This window comes from Malus domestica, chromosome 04 (assembly GCF_042453785.1).
Source record: "Malus domestica chromosome 04, GDT2T_hap1".
Classification (NCBI taxonomy): Eukaryota; Viridiplantae; Streptophyta; class Magnoliopsida; order Rosales; family Rosaceae; genus Malus; species Malus domestica.
In genome coordinates, this window is record NC_091664.1 from 6,355,931 (window position 1) to 6,370,193 (window position 14,263).

General features: G+C 35.8%; 1 pseudogene; it reads left to right on the forward strand.

Moving 5' to 3' along the window:
- The first annotated feature begins 2,547 nt into the window (after positions 1–2,547).
- Positions 2,548–3,573, forward strand: LOC139195131 (mediator of RNA polymerase II transcription subunit 27-like; annotated as a pseudogene).
- The last annotated feature ends 10,690 nt before the right edge of the window (positions 3,574–14,263 follow it).

The window sequence follows — 14,263 nt, forward strand, 5'->3', positions numbered from 1 at the left end:
CACGGTTTTGTTTCTGGGAACTCACACGAAAACTTCTCAGTGGATCACCCATCATAGGATTGCTTTCGCGTGAACTCGCTTAACTTCGAAGTTCCAATGGAATCCGAAGCCAGAGCTCCCAAAAGGGCCTCGTGCTATAGGAGGTGGGCATGTACATATAAGGCACATCACCCCCTCTCCGTTGGTTGATGTGAGATGTTACAATCCACCCTCCTTAGGGGCCTGACGTCCTCGTCGGCACACTCGCACCACACGACAGAGTGGCTCTGATACCATTTTGTCACATCCCAGTCCCAGCTTCGTCGTAGCACGATATTGTCCGCTTTAAGCCCCGACCACGCCCTCACGATTTTGTTTTTAGGAACTCACATGAGAACTTCTCAATGAGTCACCATTATGGGATTGCTCTCGCGCAAAATGGAACCCGAAGTTAGTGAGCTCCCAAAAAGCCTCGTGCTAGAGGAGGTGGGCATGTACATATAAGGCACATCACCCCCTCTTCGTTGGTCGATGTGGGATGTTACAAATGGTGTCATGGAAACTTAAAGTCTATTAATTTGTAAACGCTTATAAATATTGTACTAGAAAGCCTTGAATGGCAGACTTGAATGAATTAAAAAATTGTATTTGCCTTGTGCATTTGAAGAGAGTGATCTCTTCTTCTAAAATCAAGTATTTGGCTTGGTCGTGTGAGCAAAGCCACGATTAGCAATGGTTGAGCGAATCCCAGGTCATCTATCTCTTTCTTCTCGAGAACCCTTGGCTTCTACTACGTCAAAATACATTGTTCAAATTGATAATTTAATCACAATTTACATTCTTTAGGTTTGATGTATTTTTAAAATGAGCTATGAATTTTCAATTATCTCATTTTGCACTATAAAATATTGAAATTTGTATCAATTTATGCCTTTGGTTAGGTTTATTCTTTGATCATTCACTAAATTAATGATATTGTGAGCATGAGACCCTTATATGGACTAACAGGTAAGCCACTTTTGCACTACATTAACAAAAAAACTTGTCTTAGATGTTCAAAGAGACAAAAAATATAAATGATACAATATCGAAACCTCATAGTGTAATATGAGAAAATCAGTTGATCGTAACCCATTTTGAAACCTTCCCCAAACTTAGAAGGCGGAAAATATAGTTAGCCCTTATTTGTTTGAATGTTTTGCAAGTGCATCCATATGACAATTGAATTATATAAATTTCAGATAAGAGGAAAGATGCATAAGATTAGGAATTTCAAGTTTAATTCCATAGATTACCTCAACGGAAGAAATGGGTATATAATTAAGATTTTTATTTTTATTATTATTTTGAACAAACGATATTATTTACGCTAAGGGAAAGGGGATGAGTTTAGCTTCACAATGGGTTAGCAATAATGTGGTTCAAATTTGTCTTTGGCGAGAATCGGACCTAAGACATTTCACTTACAAATGAAGAAGAATATAACTGGATCGTAATACTAGGTGGCATATAATTAAGAAATTAAATACCTGATTCCAAATCAAAATAATTCACCAAGGCCAAATTCAATTGTTTCTCAAGGTTTAAAAAAAAAAAAAAAACTTAAGAAAATGGCTTCAAAACTTTGAATTTTAACAAAAAAAAAAAAAAATCATCTAATGACTTTATTTAATGATAAGGACAAGAGGAAAAAAAAACCTTATCAAACATGCTTGCAATCTCCTTAAGACGAGAAAATTTGATGAGTATTGAAGAAAATTAGAAGAAGAAAATGTGTTTGGAAGGTGAGAATGTAGATGAGAGAAAAGAATGCAGTACTGTTAAGTTTCATAAATAGTGTAGTACCGTTAAGTTTCATAAATGTTGTAGTGCCTTTAAGTTTCATAAACAGTGTAGTGCCTTTAAGTTTCATAAACAGTGTAGTGCCATGAAGTTTCATAAATAGTGTAGTAAGTTTCATAAACAGTGTCGTAAATTTCATAAACAGTGTAGAGAGTTTCATAAATATTTTGTGTGAGGACATACGGGTCCGCGCGTTCTGAAGGATGAAACACATGCTCGTTTGATCCCATGAATGCCGAAAACAGTCTAAATACACTCTAAGGGTGAAATTGTATACTTTTGACACCCAATACGCTTTTGATATTTTGAGTACTCATCCTTAGGATTCTAATGGCATATTGTATGTGTTTATTTGCTTAAGTTTTAAAGAGTGTCAAATGCACGTTCTTTTGATCCCATGAATTTGATATGATGATATGCATAAAAGTATGATTAGTTGATATCCACTTTGTATGATTATAGCATATAAAACTTTATCGCAGTGACATAAAGTAATTATGCTTGCGCACCCTGGTGCGTGTGAGTTCCATCACAATCGATTTCTCTTTCCTTAATAAATAACTAGTCATATTATACGTATGTAATTAAATTTGAGAAATTTTTATTTAAACTCATCTAACCTATTTCTACACCCAACTTACTCTTTTCATCCATTTGATTTTTAATTAAACTATTACTATCTCTTTAAACCCAAATTTAATACCTAATAAACCCCCATAAACCCAATTCAATTCTTGGGGATTACACATGCCGTTTGTTTGTTCGGATGGCGCTGTGGTTGCGTATGCTTGGAAGCAGCAGCTCGCCGGCCAAGCTGGTGCTTCTGCAGTTGACAGGACCAGGTTGGTTTCGAGTTTCATGGAATTGGTCTTCCTGCTTGTTAGCATTGCCTCTCTATTTCCTTTCCTCGAAAATTCATGATTAAACGAAAAAATTTTGAAATTCAAAAGCATATGGAAGTTTCTCTTCCCAAAAAGTATAGATTTTGAATAATTTTCACTGTAAAAAATATGGAACCAATACAAGTTTCTTAATTTCAAAGCAGGTTTCGAATCTGGTTTATTGAGGATTATATTTAGTGGTTGTGTATTTTGTTGTGTTGACCCTTGAAGCCATTTCTTGAATTCTGTTATTCAATGTTTTAGGCTAGCTCTCAAGGCATTCACCGATCAGAAAAGGCGATTTTTTCCGCACCTTGATGATGCATCAAATGATCAGTGTAACGAATCAACTTCGAAGAAGCAACGCATTTCCCAAGCACCCGTAGCACATAATCAAGAAGATGGTTTAGATTGCAAAACGCTATAAGAGGTTTTAGTGCGTATGGAAAAGGTTCCTAATTTGAAAGTTTCCATATACGAACGATTGGATTGGTTGAAACGAGCATCTTCACTGCCAGAAAATGAGAGTTCCAGTGAAACATTAAAGGATCATAGTTATCATTGTTCAAGTAAGTTACGATCAGGTCCGCCTGATGTTGCACCAGATAAGGTTGCTGTCATTGAGTTGCTGTTTCCTTCTACCTTCAGAGCTGTAGTTTCATTGCATCATGCTGGTTCTATTGACCCAGATGCAACCAGCGCCATCCGGACAAACCAACTGTAAAATAAAAGCTGCTGTTTCCTTCTACCTTCAGAGCTGTAGTTTCATTGCATCATGCTGGTTCTATTGACCCAGATGCAACCAGCGCCATCCGGACAAACCAACTGTAAAATAAAAGCTTATCTCTCAGCTCTCAGATTTATCTGCAAAGAGGAGGAAAAGAAACCCAAATTTTACAAAGAGTCAAAAGTTGATAGAAAACCCTATTGAGATTTCAGCTAAATAGAAACCAGAACAGGAAAAGAATTGCAGGGTTTAATAAGACTACTGAAATAGGGTAATTATAGTGTTTGAGTTTATTGATAAATTTGAGTTTTATTATTAATTTAATTTTGTACTTAATAGTAATTATGCAATAGGGTAAAATAAACAATTAACATTCAAAATTTTAAGTTGGGTGTAAAAAGATGTTACATGAGTTTAAATAAAATTTCCCTTAAATTCGTCTATTATTTGTTATAAAAATATTTATATCACTTCTTTAAAAATAAAAAATAAAAAATTGGGAGTGGAACTTTGAAGAAGGGGCTATTAGGGGGTGGTTTTGAGGTGGGAGACGTGGGGGTTTTTTTTTTAATAAAAAAAACAAAAACCTCCTCCATTTTTTATTTTTAAATAAGATATGTATGTTTATTTGGCTATGAGGTTCGTTTAAAAAGCATAATATTAAGTGGTATGTAATTACTAGATTACCATGTGTTTTAATTTTGTTTAGCTTTGATGAGAATGTTAGAATAGTAATTTCATGAATTTTTGGTCGACAAATAAAATTGTATTAATATGTAACTTAGATTATTTAACTCATTAACCCTATTGTTTTATTAAAAAATAACTAGAGAAAAGAAATTGTCGTTGGCTCAAGAAGACTCGGACACTTTTGACTGACCAAAAACAAAATCCATGTGAGAACTGTTTGTAAAGCGTGTTTAATTATTTTAAACTATTAAACTACGAGCTTTAGCAGTTAAATAATCAATGAGTATGTTTTCAAGCTTATGCTTTTCTTAAATTTCAATTCAAATTTTGTCACCTTTTACATTTTTTTTTTATATGTTTCTAATCTTTATGCCTTCCCCTAATTTCCAGTCTACTTTCTCACCTTTACTTTTCAAGCTTATTCCTAACACGCATTCAAATTCGTTGCCTACTTCTACTTTACGTCCGCATATGCGTTTCTGTTTTGTTTACTTGAGAGAATATACTCCGAGCATCCTATATAAGCGGTGCCTTTTGTCGGTTGGAGATCCATTGGCTTGCCAATGTCAATGTCTCCTGATCAATTACGGCTTCTTTTGTAAGAGAAATTCATATTCTAAGGATGTTTTTTTTTCAAGTATGACACTCCACGGACTTTCTGTCATTTAATAGTTTTGGCATAATATTTTATAATATTAGTATGAAAATTAACGTTACACTGTGAGATCAAATAAAGTCCATAAAGAGTCTCACTTTGACTTTTTGAAAGAGTTTTCTTAGATCTCCTTTTGTGATTAAGAGGTCAAACAATGATAGCGAATGAGAAGCGTTAGTTAGTTCATGGCGGATTACTCATTCACTGACAACCAATGTGCAGAGCTATTGAAAAGATGGGTTACCTAAATAAAATCACGTAGAGTAAATACATTAAACAAGGCCGAAAGAAGAAACGCAAGAAACACTTCAATCAGCACACCAATGTTGAGAGTTGTCCCACATCAGTGAGGGACAATGTTTACTATGTGCTTATATGGTCTTGGATTACTCCATATATTACCAATTGATTTTACGGTGGAACCTCAATTTCATCATGGTATCAAAACGGGTTGTCCTCGTGTGAAGTCAAACAGCCACATGCGCTTCATGTCATCCAGTTGTTGTCCATGTGTAGGCTTGAAAATCCGCCAAACACAACAATTCATCCCTTTCAGTAATCAGAAATTGAGAGGATGTGTGAGATAAAAATGAATGTTTGAGAGGCAAAAAATAGTGCGTAGATAATATCACCAAAAATATTGTTTGCCTTAATCGGAGGGTTGAATGGTGGTCTATCTCAACCCTTTACGCCTATATATTCTTTTGTAATCACAATTATGATAGTTTTTTTTTTATTATTTATTTATGGGGAATAATGATAGAGTTTGTTGTGGGATAAAAGATGTGGAGATTGTTTGAATATGATTATGATAAGGGTTCTTTAGATATAGGTACTTGAAACTCTTATTTTTCAAACAAAAACCCACCCAAATTTACACATTCAAATAAAATTCAAATTTCAAATATACTGTCATGTAGACAAATATATAACTAACTATTACAACACATTTACAATTTATACCACAAAATCTTGATTTGGTAAATAAATGTTATTACTCATCCTAATTATGATGAGTAATTAAATCCATATGGATATTTTACCTTTCTTGAATCATAAATATTAGTAACATATGTAAATTAATTAACCGTATTAAAAAAATAGACATATCTCGTGAAAAAAAAAGATAATATTGTTTGAATCGTGTAATTACCTACATATAAATTAATATTGTTTAAACACCTCAGTTGTCGCAACTTTAATCATAATCCACGTCTCAACTAAACTGGTTTTTCCTCAACTTAAATTGGAAGGAAAAATGCCACAGCTGAAAAGTCACTAACAAACAACCAATAAAATCGACAAAGCCAAGGGTAATGCATATTTCACAACAATTTGTGGGAAATATCCAATTTCCTACATTTGCAACCTTTTGGGGAAAAGAAAAGAATGTTGTCTGCTGAGATCACGTCTCACATGAAAAGTACCAAGTTAACCTTTGAGGAAGGTGGTAATAAGCTGATTGTTGGTGGTTAAGAAAATTTGATCTTGTTGATGGGATAGGTGAGAAAGTTATCGATAAGACCACTACAAGTTCGACAAACTACAGAAGAAACTCGAGTTCCAAAAGTTGGTTGGGTAGACCATCAATTTGAAGTATGGGTTAACAGTTCTAATCGTCATTCGATTGAGTTGCTAAAGTCTAGGTATGATCCTAAGGTTTAGTCTTTTGCATTCGCAGATAGGTTTGAGGTTCCCTAGATAAAGTGTTTGATTGGGTAAATTCCTATTCGATAAGCTTTTGTAACTAAGTTCTCTCATTCATGTAGGAGTTGTTCGATAAGATGCAAGGAAAACTAGTGTAGTACAAGAAAGTGGATCGATGGTAAACATCACTTCACTATTTGGTGATATCCCAAGTAACATTTTGAGAAATGACACCAAATGTATACGTCTTCGAATCGTACCATACTACTTCCTTTCTTTATGACACGTACTAATAAGTCCTCACCGCTTTCTGGATACACAATTCTCTCTTACAGTGGGAATTAACTAGTGCCTCAATTCTAATATTTGTTTGTGGAAGTGATAGAAAAAGTGACTGGTCGAAGAGGTTTTGGTTACCTAAATGGGTAATATGGCTAAGACAACTACGAATTTGCTGTCCTAATACAAAACTTGCTCCTAAGTTCCCACGATTTAATTTCTTTGGCCCAGGTAATCACTGTTAATCAGTCTATCAGTCGCGTTGCTAACTAACACATTTATGATACTTTTGATATTGTTCACTACCCTGAAACTGTGAACTGACGTTCTGGCATAAAGGTATCACTCCTAGATACTAGTACATGTGTTCGGTATCAGAAATCATACTGCTTGAATACTGGTTGACAATTCCTAGATATCGGACAATATTGTCAATTAGTAGATACACTGTAGGCTGATTATAAGTTAGAGCCCGCTCGAGTAGATGGTTTCGGTTGATTGGTGAGTAATTGGTCATGTGAGGTGGTTTCCTTGATTCTAGAGGAATTTGAATTCTACTTTGGGGATTTCTGCTACCTGAAGGTATAACAACTCATACTCACAAGCATATACTCATCGAAATTATGAGTACAACATCGAAAGGAAATCTGGGAACTAGTGTTGGTTGGTGTGTTCTAAAGTTGGAAAAAGGAATTTGTTAATAATCTACTCTAGAAAGAACTTAAACAAAAATTGATATTCCCCTTGAAGATCCGGAATTATCACTACGTTTGAAAAAATTGTATTGTCGAAGTGTTCTTCCATCGAGTGCTACCACTTTAGCACCACAATGTCGTTCAAGAAACTTCCAAAGATTTTGATGAAAAGTAAGGCTTCATAGGAGTTTGATAAGTGGTATACTAATGGATACTGCCAAAGAGTAAAAAAAGGTTGGTAAATACAATGGGAGAATGGTGATGGAATTGATTGGTAAATCTCTAGTGATACACAACTATCGATACATTAGCCCTACTGCGGGGCTAAGAACTCATTTCCAAAATGAATTTTTCCTTAGCAGGGAGGTTCATTGTTTATAGTCTAGGGGCGGTTGCCAAAACGATTTTCTAGAAGGTCGATAAGTCGTTGACGATGCCCAAAGCTTAGGAAAAGTGAACACATATTTCGTGCTTGACGAGGTGGCAAGATTCGACATTTAGGTTCAAGAACCAGGAATGCTTACATCATGTGTGTGATGAACGCAATACTGCCCAAACTTATGCTTTGATACCAAACTAACACACCCCGACCTGGAATGTCTACCTGGACTCCAAATCGAGTTGTGCTGGTCAACACCAAGAGGGTGACGAAGCCATAAAGTGTAGTTATATGAAAAATGTGAATAAATTTAAACCTAAAAGTGCCTAAATATAAGAGTGCACTTGTGAGGGGGAATGAATCCATTTCACATGTGATGTCAGAGCATAAGTAAAGTACAGTAGAGTAGGATAATAATTATACCATTGAAGGTAACCGTCTATACTGAGATTTGCCAAGAATCCTTGTTGATACGAAAGCTCAACTACTAAAACCTGGAGGGGCGAAAAACAAAGGTGAGTGGGCCAAAAAATAATGTTTTATAAAAACCTTTTGAAAACATTAGAACCCCTCGTCATAAAACAAGTATAGTTTCCAAAATATACTATAACGTATAGTATGAAAATACTTACTGTAGCCTGCAATATCTCAAGAATTCAATACGTCACAAAATTCGTAAATAGCCATATAACTTCCAGTAATTATGATATCGTGCAGAAATAAACATATCACATGGAGTGCTCATCGACACAGGCTGACACACGAGTTCATGTAGAGGTATTCGAACATGAACAGAACTGGGTGTAATAACGATTTACGCTCTAGCACTACAATCATGTGAAGATTGGCGCTACGCGCATTACATACGAGTCTTAATTGCCTATAGCAATCTGGGACAGGACTGGCACCTACAATGAATCCAAAGTGAGCGTACGGTGCAATGTGAACATACACGTGAAAGACTGGCCATGGCCCGTGCGAGTATTAACACCAGTGCAGCCATGATAAACAGAGAATGTAAATACGATCACACAATAGTAAATCGATAATTCACATCGACATAATACTAATAAATAAAATATTAATCATGGCTGTAATTAGAATCCCGTAAAAGTACGCATACATGTGCATCCTATAGAATTTAGGATAGTTTCGTAAATTTTCGCTATTTCGCTAATTCTTATAAATCTTATTATAATCTAGGCATACTTATGGAATTCTTTTTCAAATGTATAAATGGAAACTAAATAAATATATAATATTTAAAAACAAAGACCCACTCACAAATCATGTCATCAAATCAAACACGCCGCACACGCCGCCAACCAAAGTGAGCCCACGCACACCCACGTGCTTGCGAGTACAAACGTACTCGCCTTCTTCACGAGTTCCTACAATTGTGCAGGTTTTTCCCCCGACTTTCAGAGCTCATTTCGAGCTCGATTCTTAACCAAATTTGATGATACAAGAACCAACTTGAAGTTAGAAATGTAGGGAATCGGTCGTTACTTATTTGAGGCCGTGACATGGTTGGAGTTTACCGGAAAAGTAGTCAAAAAGTGGCTCGATGACCACGGTTGGTTCCTTCCAAAAATCTGGGGAAAAACTTCCCCGACTTGTCCTCAACACTAAATCACCCCCAATCAAATTTTAAGGTTAAAAACAATAGGGTAAATCTCAATTTACTACCCTCAAGTTTTGTGGTTTTCAACATTTAGTACATGAAGTTTTTTTCGTCCCGGAGTTATACCTAAAGTCTTAATTTTGGGACAGTCTCATACATTCGTTAGTCTGGCTGTTAAGTTTCCCGTTAACTGATGATGTGGAGCCCATGTGGACAATAATTGGGCACCACGTGTCATTAAGGGATCCATGTGGAAATTAAAAAAAAAAAAACAGAAAACAGAACCCCTTTATTCTACCACCCGACCCTCCATCTCCATAACCACCAGCGCACCAAAAATAAATAAATAAAGAATCGAATCACCACTCAAAACTCAAGAGAGAGAATGATTGAAGCAGCATCAAAATAAGCAAGGAAAGAGAGAGAAATGGCAGCCTTAGTATACCAGATTTTGTCTTCCTCCGTATTGGTATCACTGGGACTTTACCACATGGTGGCCAGCACCCGCAACCACCTCAAATCTCCAAAGTCTTATGTCGCCAAGTCCTACTACCCCTTCCCCCTCTCCTCTTCATCTTCCAACCTTAATCATCATCCTCATCATCGCCTCAGGTATCTCCAACTCTATGCCATAATCGCCTGCCTATTGGTCGATGTCGTCCACCAGACCCTCACCTTATTCGACGCCGACCCACTCTTCAAGGGCCGCACCCTCGTCCACCAATTCATGTCCTTGCAGTCTGTGGCCTCATTATTCTTCTTTCTGGTGCTCACGCTGGCTCTGTTGCTTTCCGAGTGTGCCCCATCGATTCTTCTGCTACCCTCGAATCTGGTGTTTGGGCTGATCGCGGCCTTCTTCTACCTGCAATCGCTGGTGTCGTGGAGGCGGCTTCGGTGCAGATGTTGGATCTGCAAGCCAACTGCGACTCGGCTTCCGGTCGGATCACGACGGTGGAGTCAGGATCGGTGGGACTCTCATTTTTCTCTTTTGACCTTCAATTGGGAACCCATTTCCTACAGCTCATGGAGTTGGGTTGTGGGTAAAGGTTGGTGGTTGCTGGGTTTTCTCATAGAAGAGGGAGAGAGACGAAGAAGGAAAACAAATTTATTTTTTTATTTTTTATATTTAAATGGGTCCAAATTGACACGTGGCGCCAAGTCATTGTCTATGTGGGCGCCACGTCATCAGTTAAACGAGATTCTGACGGAAAACTTAACGGATGTATGAGTATGTCCCAAAATTAACACTTTAGGTACGACTTTGGGACGAAAAAAAACTTCATGTACCAAATGTTGAAAACCACGAAACTTGAGGGTAGTAAATTGAGATTAACCCAAAACAATATTAAGAGTTTAAAATAAGAAAGGTCTGAGGTTAAGAGTGGTCTCGAGGCTCACCGTGGTGGAGTTGCTGCAAGTTCACCGGAAAATATGCACTGGTGGTGGTTCTTAAACTCAGGGAAAGTAGAGTGAAATGAGGGAGGAAGGAGAAAACCTATAGATGGTGGTGTCATTGTCCAGTTTGTTGTTGTGCAGTGAGCATAATTTAAAATCTCTAAGGTTTGGGATGGGAAGGAGAAGGACGGGAAAATGTGAGATAAGGGAGCTCGGCTCCATTGTTTTTATTTTATTTTACAGAGAGATGAGAGTACAATGAGAGAGAGACATGATAGGATGGCAGAAAAGAAAAAAGAGAGATGAGAGGGAAACACGGGAGAAATGTGAAGGAATGGGGTGTGGGCACCACATGGCACACAGCTCAAAGTCATCAATGGAGAAACAGAAAAATATCTCCTGTAACGTGAATTTACTAAAATGCCCATCACGCTCCGTAGTTTGTAAAATCTTTGTCGTAACTCCAAATTCAGCTCCATTGGCGCATACACGTTCGTATTATCATGTACTACGCAACTACACTAAAAGAATAAGTCATACGTCTCTCTAAATGATGGTTAACAGAAGTCAAAATCCTTACCTCTAGGGGCATTTTCGTCATAGTCTTTTAAAATGTACTCTTTTAAAATTAATAAAATGATAAAATTAGGGACGGGTCGTCACAGTCTAACAGTGACTTTCAAAAAACACATGTAAAGCAAAGAATTTTCTCATTGGTTTTTTATTGTATTATGTATACATGAGAAGATACAATAAACATAATGGAAGATGAAAAAGTTGAACCTATTCATATTTTTTTTTATGTCACTATTGAAAAATGACTTAAAATTTTTCCAACGATCGAAAAAAATTTCATCACCGATGATGGTGGCCGACAACAATTTCTAGCATTGGCGTCAGTGACCTATAAGTGACGTGCAAGAGGTAATATAAATTGTCTTATGTTTGAAAATTTCTTGGCCACCTAGTACTACGGTCTAGTGGTATTCTTTACTGGTAAGTAAGAAGTCTTAGGTTCAATTCTCACCAAAGGCGAATTTGAATCAAATTATTGCTAACTCATTGTGAGGTTAAGCTCACCCCCTCCTCCTTAGAGTAAATAATATCGTTTGTTCAAAAAAAAAAAAATTGTGACTTAATCTAAATAAAATGGGTTGGGCTTGGTAATTTTCCTTAGAAATGATATTTTTCCTATGTTCAACTTGGTATTTAATCCTATTTACCTTAAAGCAAAAGCCAAATAGAAAACTAGTATTAAAGAGGTTTTGATCTACATATATGGAAACCGAATAAACTGAACTAAACCGCTAATGTCATTTTATCCCTACATCATTACTCGAAAATTAAGTCCCTATACAATTTTTTTTTCTTTAGAAAAAATAAGTCCTTTAACTCATTAAAAATTGTTAATTTCCTCCCTCTTATAAGATTTGAAGTTGTTCCACCCGATTTTCATCATTTTAAGTCACGTGGCACACTTTAGATAGTAATACTATCATTTTCTCACTCATAAGCCCTTAACATTGCGTATAGGTTGTGAATCTAACTTAAATTGATAGTGACCTAGATTATTTAGCTTTGAATCTTATATTTCGTCCCACAAAAAATTTAGCTTCCAATCTTACAGTAGTGGACAAATGTAATTTTTAATGAATTTAATGACTTATTTTTCTAAATAATAGTTTAGAGACTTAAACTTTAGTTTGATAATAATTAAGGGACCACATCAACATTTTACTCTATAATAAAAGTGTAAACATAACCAAAATTTAAACAATGAGAATAGTGCAGGCCTTAATGAGGTACATGATCCAATTTGGGTCTATAAACCAAATAAATAATAGGTCGCCCAAAAGCAACCATTGGGTTGAGAATGATCCATGACCCTTGGGAGTTTTGGATGGCCTTTCACAGCCTTACTTTTAGAATTCATTACCACAACATCCTTTTTCTTTTTCTTTTTCTTTTTTTTTCTTTTACTTCGTAGTCCACTTGTCATTTAGTATTATAATCTAGTAGTATTTCTTTTCACCTGTAAGTGAGAGATCTTAGGTTCGATTGTCGTCAAAGATGAATTTGAACCACATTACTGGTAACTCATTGTGAGACTGAGCCCATCTCGCCCCTTTAGTGTAGATAATATCGTTTATTTAAAAAAAAAAAAAAAAAACTCCATCCACTTCATCATTTTTAGATTTCGGTGATTGCTTAGGTGAAGATTAAAATCCAAATGACCCAACCAAGCATAAGACAATATGACATTAATCTCCTTTTCTTTTATTTCTTTGTCATATATTTCGTGAGGCAAATTTTCTTGTCGATGTCATTATTAGTGTTGATCACTCCATAAAAATAAAAAAAAACATTGATATTTGGGAGAATTCTTTATGTTCTATGGGCGAAAATACTTTTTTTGGTTTGATTGTATTTGACACAGGTGTACTAAAAACTTCTCTCTTTAAATAAAACTATTTGTTTCATAAAAATAAAGCAAGACGTGACACTATGAAAATTTGGCACGCAGGACCCTCCAACCCTCGTCCTCAAGATAATAATCGATCAACATCAGATGATTAAGAATGCCCCCGCTAATTGAACGGGTCATTAAATCAAAGCCTCTCTTTAAACTCAGATGTGGAAGATGGAAGGTTTGTGGAAACTCTGCAAATGGCGTTTCATAGAGTGATAGAAAACATTTATGCTAAAATACTTAGATGTGGATTCGATCTTCACCAATTCTATTCAGTTAATAATTAACAATTTAACTCACTAATATAATTGTTTGTCAAAAAGAGTTTGACCAAAGATTAATACTCTAGGCATTTCGTTAATTAACCAACTACCAACAACTATTTGGGGACCCACCGACCCCTATAAAAATAATTTTTTGTATATAAAAATAATTGTATGTTTGAATTTTGATCAGGTCATTATTTAAAAAAAAAAAAAAACCTTCATCGATCATTTTTTGAGCGCTTGGTGGACACTTGTGGTGTCTTGCTAATATATGTCGACTACTGCTGTAATCTTCGAGGCTTGTCGAGAGGTGAGTGTTGGAAAATGTCGAGCAATCTTGAAAACTGCCAAAACTTGTCATTTAAGGCACTTGGTAAGCGCAATAAAGTTCCATGCAAAACAAGAGAAAAAGAAGATAGAGCAATGATAGGAAAAAAAAATAGAAGAATAAAAAGAAGGAACATGATGTAATTCAATGTTGTTGACTCTTTATTTAGTTTGTCCAAACTATGTTTACGAGTCAAATCTGAATACATAGACCAATATACATGGGGATTTTGAAAATGTTAAAGAGTCATAGGCAACCAATAAGTCGATGTTGGCTCAGCTTAATGGGACCTTACAGTGTTGTCTACAAATATCAATAGTTGTGCTAGTATCACATGTGATCGACCGATTGATGTTAGTATATTTCTTGTTTTAATAATTGGTTAACATCTTAATAATTTCTTTCA